The 19,694-nt window shown below is 46.4% G+C and overlaps 1 protein-coding gene across 2 annotated transcripts in view; it reads left to right on the top strand.

Annotated features, from left to right (window-relative positions):
• LOC142588160 (neuroglobin-like) overlaps positions 1 to 19,694 on the top strand; it is a 278,478-nt gene that overhangs the window by 232,113 nt on the left and 26,671 nt on the right. For both annotated transcript variants that reach the window (XM_075699661.1, XM_075699660.1), the window contains exon 2: positions 4,169 to 4,331. The gene's annotated coding sequence lies outside the window, so the exon portion shown is untranslated. The remainder of the gene's footprint in view (positions 1 to 4,168; positions 4,332 to 19,694) is intronic.

The following is a 19,694-nucleotide window of genomic DNA, read 5'->3' as shown; positions in this document are numbered from 1 at the left end:
AGAATAACAAGATGGGACTCGCCGCGTCGCCGTTATTTGTGATCTGTAAGATTCGCGCTGATCTTGAACGCTACCTATTGGAGTGCCCTTGGCTGGCTACGCAGCGTAAATCTTTTGGTGGGAGCACACCAGCGTCTGGACGTGGCTCCACGGACTAGTCGGAATGACATGGTGTTTTCGCGAGAGCAGCGCACATTGAGAAGAGAGGTGCTTTAACTCCTCCTTATTAATTCTTAAGTCGTTAAGAGATTGCCATTGGTGACGTTTAACAGGCTCATTCCAGGGCGCTGTGTCGACACCGAAGGCGTGTCACAGTGCGCTAGATGGCTGACAAGCTCTGAGCTTGCGTCCTGTTCTGCCTCCCCATGCGCGTTTTCTCATCATTTCGTCTCGAGCTGCGATTCGGAACGATGACGTACTGAACGACACGCCTGTTTCTTTTAACTCGCTAGGTGTTCCTTAAACGCGGCGCTCGGGTGGAGCGTGAATTGCGAGCAAGAAGCGCAAGGCTAGATTCGCCAGCAACCAACTTCCTCCAGCTCTTTCTCCTCCTGTCAAAAATGCATCATCTTCATCATCATCATCATCATCATCATCATCATCATCATCATCATCATCATCATCGTCGTCGTCGTCGTCGTCGTCGTCGTCGTCGTCGTCGTAATCACACCACCACCACCGTATTTATGTCCACTGCAGTACGTAGACCTCCCCCAGCGATTTCCGATTACCCGTGTCTTGCGCCAGCTGACCCCATCTTATGCATGCAAATTTGCCAATTTCGGCACACCGCCTAGCCCTCTGCCGTCCTCGACTGCGCTTCCCTTCCCTTGGCAGCCAATCCGTAACTCTAATAAACCACTGGTCATCTTCCCGACGCACTACATGTTCTTAGGGTTTACAAGGATATTGGCTACCCCCACTTGCTTTCTAATCCATACCAACGTCTACCTGCCTCTTAACGTCACGCCTAACGTTTTTCGTTCTATCGCTCATTGCGCGCTCCCTAACTTCTCAATCTTCTTTGTTAACCTCCAAATTTCTGACCCATAAGTTAGCACCGTTAGGGTGCAATGATAGTACAGTTTTCAAGGATAACGGTAAGCTGCTGATCATGGCCTGCCTGCCGTACGCGCTCGAACGCTTCGATATCCAAAAACTAGACATTAGCTAATAATAACTATGTAGACGAGTCATTATTATTTCTTATGTGTTCGTTTCAATAAGAAAATATGCATCATGGACAGCAAGCATCAGTTATGCGACCGCGGTAATTATGACACAGATTGGTGATCACAGCGGCACTAAATTATTTCTTGGCCGTCAGCAACGAGGCCAGCCTTAACTGTAGCTAAAGTATGCTGCAGGTGGGCTTTCTAATGGCCAACATTTCACGACAATCCTTCTATCACCTCTTGGCAGGTTTAGAATAACAGAAAATTGGAAGCTGGTTTTAAAAAATGTTATGTTGAGGAGCAATGTGAAAAGTAAAGGTTGCGCTCATTTGTACCTCTTAATTTTAGCTCTCTGTTTTAATTATTTTAGATTATACTACTTTAAAACCATCACACTCACACCAGTGTGTTTCCAGTTTCCAAAAAAAATTGTTTCGGTTCCGCTTTAAGCTAAGCCGTACCACTGAAGTACGCTTACGCAGTAAGATAACGATACTCTTATAAGGAGAGGAGGTTTGGTGTAAGCTAGAAGATATGTAAACACGAAAAAACTAGTGGCAACAAGGCCATGCTAACTCCCCTACCGGCTGTCCGTGACGTAATGAATTCCGACTGTCTGCCTTGCCGCCGATGGCATAAGTGATTACGACACAGCTGTTTCTGGAACCAGGCTGCTCCGTCAGTAGCGCGAGGATACTTCTCCACACTAGAGGCTAGGAAGGTGCGAGTAAAGAAAAGCGTTGCGGAAGAAAGCAAACGACATTGATGCCGAAGCCAAGACGAAGGCGGATAAGCAATGTGCCTCAGTGATCGCAAGAACAAAAGAAAAGCTGGAAAGCGGAAGTAAGAAAAGCGTCTTGAAAACGATGATGTCCGGCTGAACGATCTTGAATGGCTGAAAGGCGCATGAAAGCGCGCTGTGGCGTGACGCTGACGACGCGTCGAAACACAATAAGCGGTCGCCGGAGCCTTTCTTGCGCGCCCGGTAACAACAAAAGGGACGGGATGGTCTCATGGAAGGAAGACAAGAAAGGGGGCTGAGAGGACGCGGCGATTCCTACGCAATTTTGCCCATCTTCCCCGCATCCCTTCACTGTTTTTCCCGTCTTTCCCGCGAAGCCCTGTTTACACGTTTGCAAACGTACAGTAACTCGTTTTGTTAGCTGTCGGGCAGGAAAGGAGCATTATCGGAGCTGCTCCCGGAACACGCTGTTCTATCTTCTGGAGGAACGCCGAGGTGCTTTTCTTTTACTCTCTCGAATGGAAACAGTGTACCGGAAGTAAGCTTCCCTAATTCTTTGTAGCCTGACCTGAGATAGCGTTCTTCCGTTTCCGTCTTTGTATGTCTTTCTGCGATGCCGTTGACGCCGTTGAATCCACGGTTCTGGTCTTGTTGTTAACCACGGTAGCAAGACAGATGGCAGAGATGCTGCCATTGTAGTTCCTTACTACATTGTGCGCGTCTTAAAAAACGGGCCACCGAAGGACCCGCTATACGAATGTCAGAAATAAAAACCGTAATACCCAGCGACTTGAAAGCGTGAAGAAATAAAAAAGGAAGTGCCGATTATGTGTCGACGGTAAAGAAGAAAGCGTTGACATAAATTGTGGTTCAAAGTATTAGATAAATAAACGTTGATTATATCTCTCTATTCTGCTTCTTTCTCTCTCTTCATGTCATTATTCACTCATTTCGCATCTTATTCGTATCGTATTCCACGCGAAATGAGGTCTGCCTTGTTTTCTGTGGCGTCGACAGTTGGAGACCCTTTCTCTTTTTGGCCAAGACGCCTGGGGGCTAATCCCCAAGATAGTGCGTTCTATGGTGCAAGGTGGTCAATTTTCGAGTATATTGGCTCTAATTACATGGGTGCCGTTACTTTTATTTACTCTGCGACTAATTCTTGCATCTTCTGGCCACCACCGCAGCAGCCTTCTAGACAGCATTGCCTCAGTCGAGCTCTGCTTAGTCCAAACTAACTGACTCCATTTCCAAAGGGCATTCCGCACAGTGGCTTTGCCTCAGCATACCTATAGCTGCGGCGGTGCATCCTTTACAGGAGCAGTTTACAATGTAAAGTTTCGATTATATTGACGCTAATTACGACCATACCGTTATCGCTTACTCTGAAACTAACTCTCACATCTTTTTTATTGAGGCGTACATTTTGATACATCTTTTTCGACTCGCCGTTCCGTTCTGGAGGCCCTAAAGGGCCGGTTTTTCTTTCTTTTCTTTTTCTAGAAGTGGTTACGAGATACCTGTATCTTAGATATGCTATACCGGCGAAAACTCAGCCAAGAGGACCTTGCCTTCAAAAAAGGCTTAAAATATTATGTACTACGTTAATGAAGTGCTCTTCGAAATGCCACAGTGCCGGACACCGCTTTAGTACGAAACACGAGTTTACAAACATGCAGGGGAACGTCTGATGCTGAATACATACGCATTTCTTAGCGCTAGCCTGCCGGGGCAGAGAACAGTGCGAAAGTCACTGCGTTACGTGGCGGCGGCTCTTTGGTGCAGACGGTATCACGTGCTGTTGACCGACAGACAAAGCAGCTATTGACATGCATGAGCGGAATTTCTGCACTAACATGTCGCGGCTAGCGAGTGCGGCTTTGTTTCGATGTTCGTTTCGCGAGATCAAACATTGTGCCAGTGTACTTAAATCCCGAGTTATTACAACTTTGTAACTGCCCCTTCACCTTCAACGAAATACCGCTTATAACGAAGTCAATTCACTGTTCCGATGACTTTGTTGTAATTGGGGCTTCGACTAAACGAATAAACGGACACGCAAATGAATATGCAAATGGGAACATGAATAGAGAAAAGAAGAACAAAAATTGAAACAGATGGTCTGCGAGTTTCGGACTCGGTTCATCTTTCTTTCATTTTTACACCGTGTGCTTTTTTTTTTCATTGTGATGTTGGTTCTGAGAACTATTTATGACATTCGCTATCTGCTTCTTTCTTGTTCTTCGTGCAGGAACTTGTCCCTGGCGATGCAGATTTGACCTGACCCCCGTCCTCCCCCTGCTACCCGTCCTGCAAATCCACGCCACCCAGCAGGACCCGAGTCACCTCCCACTGAAAAGACCGTCTCACGAGGCCGCGCCCGGCCCACCATACCCTCCCAGTCACTCGTTTAGGTGAGCTATATACTCTCAAGCGCTTTTACACCCTTCAGGGTGCTGATTTTCCCCACGTGGCTAACACCCTAACCTTCAAAGCTAAGAAAAAATCCGGCGGATGCCATCTCACGATGAAAGTCGACGTTAATGAGAATAGCACTGAGGCAATGTAGCGACACATAGTGTTGCCCCCGCCGAGGGAGGAGGAGGAGGAAAGAGAAAAGAAGAAGGCAGGGAGGTTAACCAGAATAACGTCCGGTTGGCTACCCTACACCGGGGGAATGGGAAAGGGGAAAGCAAAGATCACAGGGAGAGAGAGGAGGGAAGGAAAGAATCAAATTGTGGCAAGTTCGCTGACGCGTGCGGTTTTACAGAAATTGCCTTAATAGTCACAAGTGGTCGCACAAACCCGTCGTCCTTAAGAAACACAAAAGTGCCTTCACCGCTTTATGGGCCGATGGGCGATGGGGGCGGTGTTCCAGCCGAAACCCCTCAAGTATGAGGCGTGTACGCAGCCGGACGTAGTCTTCTTCTTCCTCTGCGAGTGCCCATTGTTGCTTGTGGACGCAAGGAGCAGTGACAAAAGTCACCTCAAAGAGATTCGATTAAGAGCGGCACATAGCCAGTGTTACGTATCCAGTGAGGCAAAATGGTAAATACGGTTGGTTTCGCACCCAGTTCTCTCAGCAGAGCAGCGCGATGAAGAGACCTATTGGACCATGGACTACTCAATGACCCAAGTTGGTCACACACACACACACACACACACACACACACACACACACACACACACACACACACACACACACACACACACACGCACACGCACACGCACACGCAAGCACGCACACGCACGCACACGCACGCACACGAACACGCACGCACACACACACGCACACGCACACACACACACACACGCGCGCGCGCGCGCGCACGCACGCACGCACGCACGCACGCACATCGCAGTTGCAGTCTTAAGAATCGATATTGTTTGTCGTTGTTGACTTACACAGTTTTAGAGTTAATGCTTCAGATTTCCTTAAAAATGTTGCAGTCGTCAGCTATTTATATTAAAGAAGTTAAAGGACTAAGTAAAAGATTACCTCCTTGCAGTCGGTAGATTCGAAGTTTCCTTTTGAAAGCAACAACGTCCCTGTGGTTTAGTGCTGTGGTTGCCGAACAAACGGCTTTCCCCATTCCCAGGAGCTCCGACTTGGAAAAGAGCTCCTGCGATAAGGCTGCCGCTTAGTAAAACCTGTCGCCGTTCTTGCGTGTTGAAGAAATTGAAAAGAGTGGCTCATGTTTTTTTATTTTCATACTACGACCGTGCTCTTCATCTATTCAATGTGAGATTCGACCAAGGCATCTTTTCTGCTCTTTCCCTTCAACTTGGCGCGTCGATGGCCAACCGGTAGGTGTCACTAAGAATGACATCAGTTGCAGAATATATGTTTGTTCTCGGCGCTAGAACACATACTTGGTGAATGCAAGAAGGACGCTGAAATTGAATATTTTCATCTTTGTACTTTTTCTTTTTCAAAATGCTTTATCTAACAAATTGTTCATATCTAGGTGGAAATGAAACTTCTGAGGTCGGATACGCCGATCGCTGATCGTTTCGGAATGACTTCGGACAATGGCAGAAAGCGATTTATATTTTGCCGCTGTCGATGTTTGCCTTCACACACAAATCTCCCCACACGCCACACTCCCGTCTGTCTCCTATGTTCGCTGATGACATTTCCAATTCGTGAAAAAGCGAGTATAGTAAAATAAATCACTGGCGCAATGATATCTTTGGTTGCACCATAGGAATGAGCCCTGAGCATGTTGGAGCAGATACTTCGAGAAGGCGGTTTAAGGTGACCGACTTGTTCGCCTCGTAGGATTTGTTCCAAGATTTGTTTTTTCTTTCTTCCCTTCTTCCTTTCTTTTCTTCCCTATCTTCTACAGCCTTTCTTTCCTGAATAAATCAGTCCACGACGCCTTTGGTATACAAGGCTTCTTTCTGCGACAATCTGTCTTGTCATTAAACGCGGGAGTCTTGAGACGAAATTGTTTTTGCTGTCCGCAGTAAAACAGCGCCAGAGAACACAATGGGCCAAACTAAGAAGAATGACACGTACAAGGGGACTTGTCTTGTCAGGGCTGTTAAGCCAGCGAACAGCCAACAACATATTGACTCAAACGTCTTTTGTTCGACTGCAGTTGTTCGCGACGAATAGACGTTTCTTGCGGCAAGCTTCGTCGTTCCATCTCTTTCCCCAGATTTTAACTTAGAGCAGTTGAACCGGGGCGAGTTCTGTAGTATTCTATAAGAGTGGACGAACGGGTATGTTGGTAATGCTGCATCTTTGGTTAGCAGCACGACAACAGATGTAGTAAGTGAGAGAAGCGCCCTTTCCTGTCATTTATCTCACTTCCTACGTCGATCTTCGCGCTGCTAACCTAGAATAGGTGTATGAGAGTCGTACGTCCAGCGACGTCCCGCACCCGCTGGATGATCCCTACGGTGCGTGGATTGGCCAGGAGTTGGATGGCACTAGAAAATACGTGCATTTCCCATTGAAAACCACGGTTATTTTGGGGAAGTATCAAAGGAATGCAAACTAACTTAATGTATTAAGCGTTTGTCTACAAAAACGCCTCAAGACAAGTGGAAATCTTTCCACAGCTGAAGAAACATACCTGCGACAGTGCCCAAGAACCCGTCGCGTTAGTTTAGCGGCTATGACGTTGCGCTAGTGTGTTCGAGGTGGCGGGTTCGATCCCACCCAAGCACAGCCGAATTTCGATGGGGGTGAAATTCAAGAATGCTCTTGCACTTAGTTTCAGGTGCAGTTTAAGTAGCCCCAGGTGGTCAAAATTAATCCGAAGTCCCTTACTACGGCGTGCCTCACAATCAGTTCGTGGTTTTGGCTTGTAAAACTCCAGAATATAGTACGTTTTGTGTGTGCGCATTTTTGTATCGAAGAGGAGGCTCCCGGGGAAATAATGACTATAATGGAAAAATTTACTTCATCTTGTCAAAACAATACCTTTGAGATGTTTTCCCTTACAGTGCGCACTATATTTAAGACATGGTCTTCTTTACTGACTTCATACGGGTTTTGCGTACTTGGGATCTGGCTATGTATGCATGTAACCCCTCATCAAGAGGGGCAATTTTCGTACTTTAGGATGCCTTAGCGTGTCTCAAAAGGTATCAAAAGTAAGATTTCAATGAGACAAGTGAGATTTAGTCGCAGAGTAGGTAAAATGACGGCAAAGGTGTAATTAGCGCCAATATAATCTCAAGTTTACCACATTGGACCATAGAATCCACAATATCGGAGAGCGGCCCGCCCGGTCTCTTGGCCAAAAAAAAAAAGAAGAAACCGTACAGACAGGCCTGTCAACCAAAGTCGGCACGAAAGAAAACAATGTCGACGTACATGCGCGTAAAAAAAAGGAGAATGAAGAAACTTGGTATTAATTAGATATGAACAGTTTGAAAGAAAGTGTAAGATTGAACAATGAAACAAAGAAAGTAATGCGCGAATAATGCAAAACTATTGAATGATGCAGCATTGCATCAGCTTTAACCCGCCGCCCTCCACCCCCTCCAATAAATGCATATATATTATGTACGTCGACTATGTCTCGTCTTGCGTCGACATTGGTTTACACGCCTTTTTCATCTTTTCGACCAGTGACCTCATCCCGGAACTTTCCCTTTCTCCCACACCTCGAGCACGTGCCTCAACTCTTGACACCATAACTCGCGGACAACTTTTTGTGGCGGAGGAGCTTCTTCTACACGCGTGTTACTGCGCCAAGTATAGTCCGGCACAGTCTGACAGTGCCTTCTGCTTTGACTTCTTGACGCAGACGTTGCACCAGCGTAACTCGTCACTTGCGACGGAATCGCATTGTAGCGAAACGCGAAAAGAGCAAGCGGAAGTAAATGTATACCTCGAAATCTAACACTATAAGCAGTGTATTCTGTGTCTCATTTTGGCATGCGTGCTGCACACAGTGAGCAAAACGCGTGTTTTCGATTCCCTGGCTTAAGCAAACGCGAGTGGGCCTTGGGACTACTTTCATGAGCGCGGTCACGTGCGCGTTTCGCCTCCGTATGGCTTCCTCTTCGTCGCCACTGAAAGCCGTCCGCGAGTACTGTTAAACTAATCACACTCTCCCGCGCGCACTCCTTGCGCGGCTACTTTCGTAAAGTAGTCACGGACAGCTTTTATATTGATTCTGCTGTCGCTACTGCTTCCTCGGCCTCTTCTTCCGTTCTCTTCCAGAGCTGCTAACACGCAGTCGGATTTCGCGTCGTAAATCTTCTCCCTCTCTGAGGACCATTTTGGATGACCCACTCGGCCTAATTTCGAGAAAAGCTTCCTCTTTCTTTCCTTCTTTTTTATTTTTCTTTTTCCACGGAGCCAAAGTTTTCAAATGTGCGGAGCCTGGGTGTACGTATTCTCCGTCTCACATAATTCCGTGCAGTATACAGAATTGCGTCAGCTAATCCGTAACGCGTGTGTGAGCCCATTTGTAATGAAATGCAGGCTGCATCTTTAAGAAAAGAGAGCTGAAGGACGACTCGGCCCGTGTACACCGCTCATTCTTCCGCGAAGTTCTGTCGGCGTTGTGCAGACGGCGATACGGGCCGGAAAGATGGAGGAAGTGCCCTTCTTCTGGGTCTCTTTTCCCCGTAGGTCGGCTCAAGCGACGTGTACTTTTTCTCCGCACTGCGCGCAACTTGCGAACGAGGAGTGTATCCGTTGTCTGTCTCGTCGTCCGATCCCGTTCTCCCTATTTTCGTTCAACCCTCTTGGAGACTTCCGTCATTTTCGAAGCAGCCTCTTTTTCATCTCTTCGGCCACGCTTCCCTTCTTCACTTTCTAGTTCTGTTATTGATTACTTTCAGTTCTGTCCTCACTTCATTCGATCTGATTAAGTCTCGGAGTAAAGTAAAGCGCCGTCGCTCTCGACGGGCGAGAATTAAGTCTTCTTATCCCTCTCGTCGTGAAATGAGTTAGGCTTAGACACTGTTCGAAGAAGACGCTTTTACCACCATCCTGCGGACCCGTTGACGCCGTGGGTGTGATGTATACAGTTCCTGCTGTTGCTGCTGCTGCTGCGAACAGCGAACTGAATACGGCAAACGCGCACGATTCCACCGTGCTAAAAGACAGCGTGGCACAGCTGCACTTCTGCCATCACGTTCGTCAAGCAGACGACTCTTATAGGAAAACCCGTGCATTTTGCGACTTCGTCATCGAAGGTATATTGATGACACTTTTAATTCTTCCCCGGCACCTCGAAGTGCATAGTTGCGCTATAGGCAATATAAAAGTACAACATCACACACCCTGCGCAAGCGCTATTGATTCGGTCGGAAATTCAAGCAGGCATGCATACATTCGCCGGACTACGCATATAGTGGAGCGTCGAGATTGTTGTATGCACTATATAGGAACTGTGCAGGCGATGTGTGGTAACTTTGGATACGTGAGTCAACTTGTGAATCAATTTCTGCCTCTTTGTTTTTAAATGGAGGTTTTCCTTGTCTCTCTGGTCCGCTCCTAAATGAACCTCTTTGACGCTAACTCGGGTGCATATATATATATGCAACACTGGGAATGTGGCGCCCTTCATTCCCCCCCCCCCCCATCCTCTCCTAAAAAAATAAAATGTAATTCCTTCTTTTCTAGCGTAATCAAAGCCGCGTCATCACAGGGTGTCCCAGCTAACGAAAAGCTGTTCAACGAAAAAAAATTCTGATAAAAAACATGGTGCAAGATACAATTATAAGGCCTAGTGTGTTCGGTTGTCAGACCTCTGATGGAGAAATGCCATACGTCTTAAAATCGTGTTCTGCACCGTGCTTTTTCAATCCCTTCTCTTTTTTTTAGTTGAGAAGCTTGGCTAAAATTATGAAAGCACTCTGAAATTTTTAAAGATCGCTTCTCGTATACGCGTCGTAATTCTAGACCTTGAGCCGCATTGTTCAGAGAGGCGGACATTGCTTGTACGTAAAAATTGAAAGTCATATTGAACTAATTGACGGAACTTACTAATTAACGTCTTAATTAATTACGTTACGAGACATATTGCAATTTACGAATTGTAGCCGGTGAGTTTTTCAGGCGTATTCATTTGGAATGAATTTCCATAATGACACCAGTTCGGAGATTTGCGTCATCAAACTCGCCCTAAAAATGCACTGTTGGTCCACTTTTTTACGAACGACTCTTTTATGCATTGAGGCAAGCAAAGTAACTGGAACACTCATGTATTTCGTCTCACACTTTGGAATGTAATGTCTCGAACCTGGTGTAATCCCGCTAATTCACTTCAAGTGAGGTTTTGTAAGCTCACCGGCTACAATTCGTAAATTTCGATATGTGCCGTAAAGTAAATAGTTAAGAAGTTGATTAGTCAGTTTGCTGTAATTTGTTGAATGTGTGTTTCAATTTCCAGTGCCAGTTATGGCCGCCTCTTCGAATAATCCAGTTCAACGACAAGAATGATGCTTTCTGCCACAGGCGATTCATTGACACCTCTGTAAAACCTTAAATTGATCGCCCTGCATATTCAGACAATCTTGTCTGAATACATACATACATACATACATACATACATACATACATACATACATACATACATACATACATACATACATACATACATACATACATACACACACACACACACACATACGTTAATACATACATACATACATACATACATACATACATACATACATACATACATACATACATACATACATACATACATACATACATACATGGACTTTGCGACTGCACCACAAGGTGGCGTACCATGTGAGGAGGAAAGCGCGAGCGAGGAGCGCGGCGGCTGCAGCACAGACTTCATACATGATGCGTTTCGGTGGAGGCAACACGGTGTATATCTACTACACTTCAATGCTGATCGCATTAGCGTGGACTTACCTTTTTTTCATTGTTATTTGGCGAAACCACACCCATGCAACACGAAAACGTGTCTAATGCATTGTGGCTGCACGAAGTGCCACTAGATGTCGCGACAAACACTGTTAGTGTAAAGTCCCTTGATGATTTGAAAGTAGCGACACTCTTTGAACTCTGCCGCCGCCGCGCGACCTCCTCGCCCCTTGTGCCTTCCCCCGCGGCAACCGGTTTTGCCCCCGTTTTTCTGCACGACGATTGGTCTCCCTGCCGTTGCCCTTGGAAACGCGCGGATCTTGAGTTTTGCTTGTGTTTTTCTTTTTCGTTCGCGCCATTTTCCTCCTGAGCACGGCTGGCTCGGCGCTTTAGCTCGGCGTAGCGAACGTTGTACGCTGTGTCTCCTGCTCTATGTGCTAGCGCTATGCCGGGCTGTTGCGCATATAACTGCAGCAAGAAGCCTGAAGATGGTTATGCTGTTTTTATGATACCACAAGGAAAGCGTGACGGCTTGTGCAGGAAGCAGTGGCTGCATGAAATTGGCCGAAAGAACTTTGTTCCGACAAAGCGAGCTGCAGCGTTCCTTATAGATCGTAGCAAAGCATCTCGTAATGCTGCATTTTTTTTCATTCTTCCGGCCTGCTCACCAACGTTTTTGTTGTTTAATATTCTTAATATGCTTAATATTCTGGGGCGGCTCCATCACCTCGCACGTCGCTAACTGTTGTTATTCAGTCGGAAGTGCAGCATTATAGATTCTGCTTTGCGCCCTGAAAAAAATTAGTGGCAAGTATACCCGTGGTATTGCAGGTGATGAGCGTTAGCTAGTCAACATAGAGCTTTTTTTTTTTAACTTTAAGGCGAAAGCCTTTAGATCTCTATGTTTCAAGGTTGCGTCGTAAACTGGAAGTATCACGTGAGCCAAGGAAGGCCGGAGGTGACCGAAAGCATGTCCGCCCCTGTATAAGAGAATGATTACCCAAGGTAATTAATGAATCAATATTGATTGATATAAGGTCGATTAGGCAGGATTAAGGTTGATTAGAGTGTATTAAAGAAGATTAAGATTGATTAGAGTGCATTAAGAAGGATTAAGATGCATGAATAAAGATTAAGCTGGGTGGAGGAGGATTAAGGCGGCTTAAGGTGAAGGGTTGATGAAATGGTATTAAGACCGATTAGGGTGGATTAGGATGCACGAACCAGGAATAGAGGGATTAAGGTGGATAAAGAAAGATTATGGTCGATTAATCTGGATTAAGGTGAATTATGGCTGATAAAGGAGGATTAAGACCGATTATGATGGATTAGTGTAGATTAAGGTGGATTAGGGGCCATGGAGTGCGATTAGACTTGATAGATGTGGATTAGGGTGTATTAATGTAGATTGGGACTATTAAGCAGGATTCAGTTGTATTAAGGTGCATGAATAAGGATTAAGGTGGATGAAGAAGCATTAAGGTGGATTTAGGTGAATTAGGGTTCACTGAATATTAAGACCGATTAGTCTACCATAATCCTCCTAATGCACATTAATGCACCGAATCCACTATCATCGACCTTAATCCTCCTTCATTCGCTTTAATCCACCATAATCCATGAAAGACCTCCTTAGTGCACCCTAATCAAGCTTCATCGACCTTAATCTACTCTAAGCCTCCTTTATGCACTTTAATCCTCCTTAATCAACCCTAATGCTTCCTCATTCACATTAATCTACCCTAATCCGCTATAACTGTCCTTAATTCACCTTAATCCACCCGAATCCACATTCATCTACCTTAGTCCACCCTAATCCTCCTTCATTCACTTTAATTCACCTCCCAAATGCACCTTAATCCTTCTTAATCCACCTTTATCTTTCTTCATGTACTTTAATCCACCCTAATCCACTATAATCATCCCTAATGCACCTCAACGCACCTTCATCCACCCTAATCCACCTTCATCGACCTTAGTCCAACCCAGTCTTCCTTTATGCACCTGAATTCACCTTCATTCACCCTAATGCACCTTCATCGACTTTAATCCACCGTAATACACCCGAATTCATCTTAATCCAATCACTAATCAATCATTACTTTGCTAATCATTAATCATCTCTTATACGCGGCTGCACATCTTTGGTTCGCTTCCCGCCTTCCTTCGGTCACGTGATATTTTCTGTAGCTCACAACGGGACCTTGAAACAGAGGTCTAATGCTTTCGCTTAATAAGCCACACACAAAGGGATGTGTCACAAGCAATACTAGATCAGACGCACGAAGTAAAGCATCTGATAATGTGGCAGAAAAATTGTCTGGAGTACAGAACTCGCCTCAAAGCACCCTTTACATCGGTATAGCCCGTTCATACGGCTTTAAGAAAAAACCAACCTCCTCGTAAACATTGCCTCCAGCATTATCGATGCTGCTATTAGCATTTGTCAAAATTTTCAACCCCACTGGGGCGTGCAACTGGCCCAAAATAACACGCCTCCATAAAATCCTGCGGCCCGTCCGCAGGAGCCCAGGAGGAAAAGCGCGCCGTGTGCAGCCGGTGGGCGAGGAGAATCGAGGAGGAAAGTGCCGTGAGGAGGAGAGTGTCTCGCTACTTTCAAATTATCAAGGGGCTTTATGTTAGTGCAGCTCGCGTCTCCCGTAATCCAGTGTTGCGCGAAGTGTTCTGCGTTTACAGACCAGCTAAAGCTCCCTATTACCGATTGTGGAGGTGCCTGCAGATTACAGTTCGCTTTGTTTGCACTGTCAAGCATGGTGTATAGCAGGCACATGCGACGAATTAAGCACGGGCAAGCAGAACTCAGGACAAGCGCTGACGATGATCGATTATCAAATTTGCCTATTGGAATATGAATCGAGGTTGTGGGGCGTACGGTAATCAATTCTGTCGATGCGGAAAGGCGGGCTTGTTAGTTTCTGCATTGTGCAATTGTAACGGCAGTGCAAAACTGAAGGCAACGCATAGAAAAAATCAAGGCAATTGGAACAGAAATGACGGGAAGCTTCCGATGATGTATTATCGTTGCTTACATCACATACTCAAGCCTACTTACAAAAGCTGTGGTCTTTTTATTTTAGCCGGTTCTTATTGTGCACAAGACTTCTGTGTGGGAGAAGGAACGTCATTAAATTTCGGCACTTTCTTTATTGGTACTTCTGTTTGAAACTTGAGATTTCAGCGGACAAATGAAAGAAAATATTATGCCTATCCAACGCCAATGCTGGAATTTGTGAAGCACAGCTTTCGCTAAACGGTTAGCGAACTCCTAGAAATTTGAGCATTTCCTTTCTGCGTCTTTGGCGTAAAGAAAACTGGCGCGCGCCTGCGATTTCGCGTACCCATGCTATACATTCTGACAAATCTTATACAGGCCTGTATTTTATTTTTTCTCATTTATTTTAAATGTACCGGCCGCGCATTGACCGGTCCACCATTGTGGGTTGTGTTCTATTGTATTGAAGTTACATTTATCTTGAACACGCGGCAATAATCTCAAACAGCTGTCGTTGGCGTTGGCATGATTATATGCCTCCCGCTTCTTGGCCATTTCCTTCGCTGTGGGCATGTGATACTGTGACGGCCACTTCTTGGCCAACTCCACATTGCTGGTACGTGCCCATAGTATGGAAGTCATAATCAACACGCGAACACACTTCCTGGCCTATCCACCGTTGGGGCTGCGTGTCATAGTACGAGTATCATAATCAACACGAGGCAATCATCTCAAAGAGGGCTATAGTTGTCTTTAACGCGAGAGAAGTGTACGTGCGGTTGTGACTTAGGTTTTGACGGGAAGGGTTGCCGAATATAACTTAAAGAAAAAGAGTTTTGATCCCTGGTGAAATGTTCATTCGACGGACACGCTTAAGGACATCTAGTTGGAGAAAAGGGGCTGTTTCGTGCCGTGGTCGACAAACTGCCGTTTCTGTCCACACGATTAAACGATTGATCACTGTTTTGTGGACTCTGGGGGCACCGTGCTCTTCTGGGACATTCTCCGAAGAACACTTAAAAAAATACTTAGATATCACACCATACGCACAATTCGTTTTTTACCTTTCTTTTAAAAATTTCTGTGACCCACCACATGACACGTTCATGTTACTTAGGCTGCATGCCCTTTGGCGCTGAAGGAAGTGCGACAGGCATGCTGAACCACCGCGAAGCACTCAGGCGTCTTTTCTTCTTTTCTTTTTCGACAATCTGCTGCTTGCGCTTGCAGTGCGCACGCTGCACAAGAAAAAACCCCGGACTGGATCTCTTTATTGGATGCTTGCAGGTGTTTCACTGACTTTTGAATGTGGTTTCGGTCACCTTAAATTTCTATAGTGCTTTGTTTTTCTCATAGTTATGCTTCCACGCAACAGGGAAACAAAAGCGCGGTTGTGACCTAATGGTTAGAGCATCTGGTTGCTTAGCTAGAAGGCCTAGGTTCGGATCTCACCACAAAGCACGCTTCTTTTTTGTAAGTGAACGCCAATCCAGTCGACGGAAATGCAACCAGCGATCGACTGACCTGCAGGCGGAACCATGGAGCGGCACGCAAAGAAAGCTTCGCCTTGAAACACACAAATTGAAAGTACGAGCGTTGGTCGGCTCGTTAGTTTCGTTCCGTGCTTTGTTTGCGTGACTTCTTCACTTTCGAGGGGGCAGTACGCGTGAAGGCAATAATTACACCTGCGGCGTTTATTGGGCCCAGAGCACGGAACTATTCACTGTATTTACGCGGATGTCTATCAGAAGAGTGGCCTTTTGTTATAGTCCTTGTATACCCTTCCTGCGCCATGAGCTGCCCTGTCGGAATCGTTAATCGTTCGTCATTGTTTACGTACTCTTCGAACAACCAGCGCCGGGCGCGGCAACTATAGCGTGTGTCCAAGATAACGCTAGCATCTTGCACCGTGTTTTAATAAGCGTGAAATTATTTAGCTCCCGTTGTCGGCGACCTTCAAGTGAGCCAAAGTCGTTATCCAGGCACTTAAACGAGAACATCCGGAGAACCGGTCAAAACTTAAGAAAGTGCACGTGGTCTCTGGCCCCCAACCCTTTGTACAGGACCGCATTACGTACGCTAGTTACTGCCCAAACAAGTTGCAAAAAAATATTTCTTTCGAGTTCTTCCTAATGTTTGCTCACAATGTCACTCAAGCCGTAGCTCCTAGTACGCTGAAGTCTCTCTTTTTTGTCATTTCCAATAGCGACATTTAAAAAGCCGATACAGGGCACCATACACTTGATTGTCATCTTTTGGCGCTGAGGCAGGGTTGCCTGCTCAACGCCAGCGGTCCGTGAGTTCCTAGGCGCGAGTTTTGCGCCGGCTCCAGCGATGGAGCCACAGTGCGTGGCCAAGCCGGCATCGTCCGGCGCGCCGCGGGTAGCTGTTTGACGGAGACGACACTTGCAATGAAGTTCATCCAAAACAGGTTGTGATGTTGTGTGAGATGGGGTGTGCCATTGCGAACATGCACTACACAAATTTTGAGACTGTGGCTCAAATGAACCAACCAATCTGCTTTGCCGGTAGCCATTTCATGCTTACACTTACTCTCGATTACGAAAGAGCCACACTCTTCTTAATCTTTCTTTCTTTTTTTTTTTTCGTTGAGCAGCTCGGCTAACGTTAACTGGGACACCCTATACAGCGCGCGTGCAACAGGGCTTTGCACGCGCCGAGTGACAAACCGCAGTCTCGAGGGCCTGTCTTTCTCGGGCAAAACTGATGGCACGCTCGACGCGCTCTTTCTTTTTTTTTTTTTTTCTCTCGCACAGAGCGTTCGCATCGGGTGGCGCCGTGATTAAGCAGCCCTCCAGCGCCCCGGGTGTCACGACTCCCCGACTTCTCCACGCGAACCCCGGTGCCGCATCGTGTGTTCTGGGCGCGGTACTTAACGCCACGCGCCTGGGCTGTACTCTCGACGACGGCGTTCGCTCGAGGCAATCTCGAGGGGGCCATTTGTAACCGGCGGCCTCGTTAGCTGACAATAATCGCTGCGCGCGCTGGTTAGCGAGCGCCGGTGGAAGACAGTGAAGAGTTTCAGCCTGTGCGTGTACACGTGTGCTATACTGTACGTGTGACGTTTGCTGTGTACCGGAGCTGCGGAGGCGGGGTTGCGGCGGTAACGTTAGTAGCGACGTCTTGCGGCGCTGAGATCGGAGACGCCATGTTAGAAACGACGTTGAGTAAGCGCGAGGAGTAGGGCTAGCAGGTTATCCTTGTAATGCGCTGACTACGAGCGAGTGAGTAGAAACTAATAGGAAGAGAGAGAAGGGAAGAAGGAAAGGCAGGGAGGTTAATCGGACTGAGTCCAATTTGCTACCACACGTGGGCAGGGGAAAGGGGAGGGAAAGAGAGAAAGAGAAAGAAACATTAGTCTATACCGCACTTTCACAGAGTAGAAACTATTAACCACCGACAGGACGCACCTGGCTGTGACCCTTGTTCGCGGTGCCCTTTCATGGTGCTTAGTTTTATTCTCATACTCAGCGTTTTACAAGATGAGCGTTGGAGACACCCTGTGTGTGTGGGCGGGGGGGAAGGGGGGAGAGGTGCATACGAAACGCAGCTCTTACAAAGGCGCAGTTAAAGCGCAGGCGAGAGCTTGGGCTGGCAAGGTACGCGCAGAGAACGCAAGCAACGAGAGAATTGCGTCTGCAACAACAGGGAGAAGCGGAATGCACGCAAGCGCGTCGGTGGGCAAATTATGCGAGAAATACAACCAGTGCTGCAACATTTCTTTCATTTACTTGACACAATCACTGGTAGTTAAAAAAATAAGTTTACTGTGGAGATCGTCATACTGTGCGTGGTATTCTTAGGAGTTGCTTATCTCTCAAAGTACGGCAGTCTTGATTTCAAAGGTACAGTGTAAGCGTCATAAGTAATCATTTCAAAGAATGCCACGCACATTATGACAATTCCCTACCGGGGAGTTCCTGCCCCAATAGTTTCGACACGTGTAATACCGTTAACAATTGGACGCCAGGACTATCTAATAGCTCGTAAATACGAAACCACCGAAAATTGATTGTACCTGGCGCACCACGACAATGGTGGTAATGAATCAAAACAACAACACGTGACCACATGCACGCATTGGTGTTGCGTTCGCTGAAACTTTAACAAGCTAAGTGTGTTGCTATACAACGCGCCGCGCATCGTTTTGAGCGAATGCAAACGTGGGTCACATAATGAAGTGCTTCGCTCAAGTGGAGTTGTGTTCGTAGGCTGCCTAAACTGAGGCATGCTAATTTAACCTCAAGAAAATATCATGCAAGAGTCAACTACTTTGCGTGTTGGTTTAAAAACTGGTTCGTCAGAACAGCAGCCGATTGTCTCAGGCAGCGCAATCATTCTGAAGCGTCTCCACTTGCATCGACCTTTCCACCTGTGTACTACGATTACAGCCAAACCTTGTTATAACGAAATAATATTTACAACGAAGTAAGTTAAATTCTCCTTTAATTTCCCATAGAGATTCATACTGCTGTATACATTCAACAGTGGATATAACGAGGTAATTCTTGGCTCCCCCTTCAACTTCGTTTTAAGGACATTTCACTGCACTGTTGTTATTCGTTCTTGTACTCGAACTAACGAATATTCGACAAATTCTAATGGCTATTTCGCGAATGGAATACGAATCGGACAGCAGAAGCGATTCGATGCTTATTCGAAATTTTATTTATTCGAAGAATAGGGAAAGCCGCGTTTTACGAGTGCGCCCCACTCGCTCAGCGCGTCTCCTGTAAAGAAGTTCGAACCTGTCAAATGTAATTTCCATGTCCACAGGAAAGTAAACTTGGATTCGCACGCCATATTGCTTAAGGATTCAATTTTACGTGCATATTTGCGCGGTCGGAGCTGGCTGTTGATGTGCTGGTTAAGTGGATGTTACGAAACCCGGTCATTTTCCACTTCTTTCTTCGTTGCACAATCCTTAACTCCCTGTTGACTGAACCAATGTGCAAAGGGCGATAGTGAAGCTCTCTTAACGAAGGGAAAAAAAGATGACAACAGGATGGGAGGCGGCGACACCCTGTCCCGGCGACAATACGCAATGTAGCGTGGAAAAAAAGAACGAACGAACAGACAAACTAACTCTAACTGATCAGAACTGCGGTGGGCAGACGTTTTCGCAATCTTTCACGAAGACGAGATGTATCGTATTACATGACGTCCTTCTGGAAAGACAAGACCCGCGATCCATCCGGTTATCGCGACAGGGACTTCAGACGGGGTTGAAGTGGCGGCCAGTAGCATTTCTTTTTCTGTCTTTTTTACGCAAGCATTTCGTTGTCTTGCGTGGCCATGACACGTCTCCTTTTGTTGCTATTCTTTATTTACCCCGCGTAGGCTAACGGTCTATTCTTGTTTACCTTCGCCCACGGGCTGTTTTCTAGCGAGACCTCTCGGTAGATTGGACTCCAAGTGCAGCGACTATGG

The sequence above is a fragment of the Dermacentor variabilis genome, chromosome 7 (genome assembly GCF_050947875.1).
Source record: "Dermacentor variabilis isolate Ectoservices chromosome 7, ASM5094787v1, whole genome shotgun sequence".
NCBI lineage: Eukaryota > Metazoa > Arthropoda > Arachnida > Ixodida > Ixodidae > Dermacentor > Dermacentor variabilis.
The sequence above is the reverse complement of the archived record's forward strand: the minus strand, read 5'-3'. Positions and strand labels throughout refer to the sequence as shown.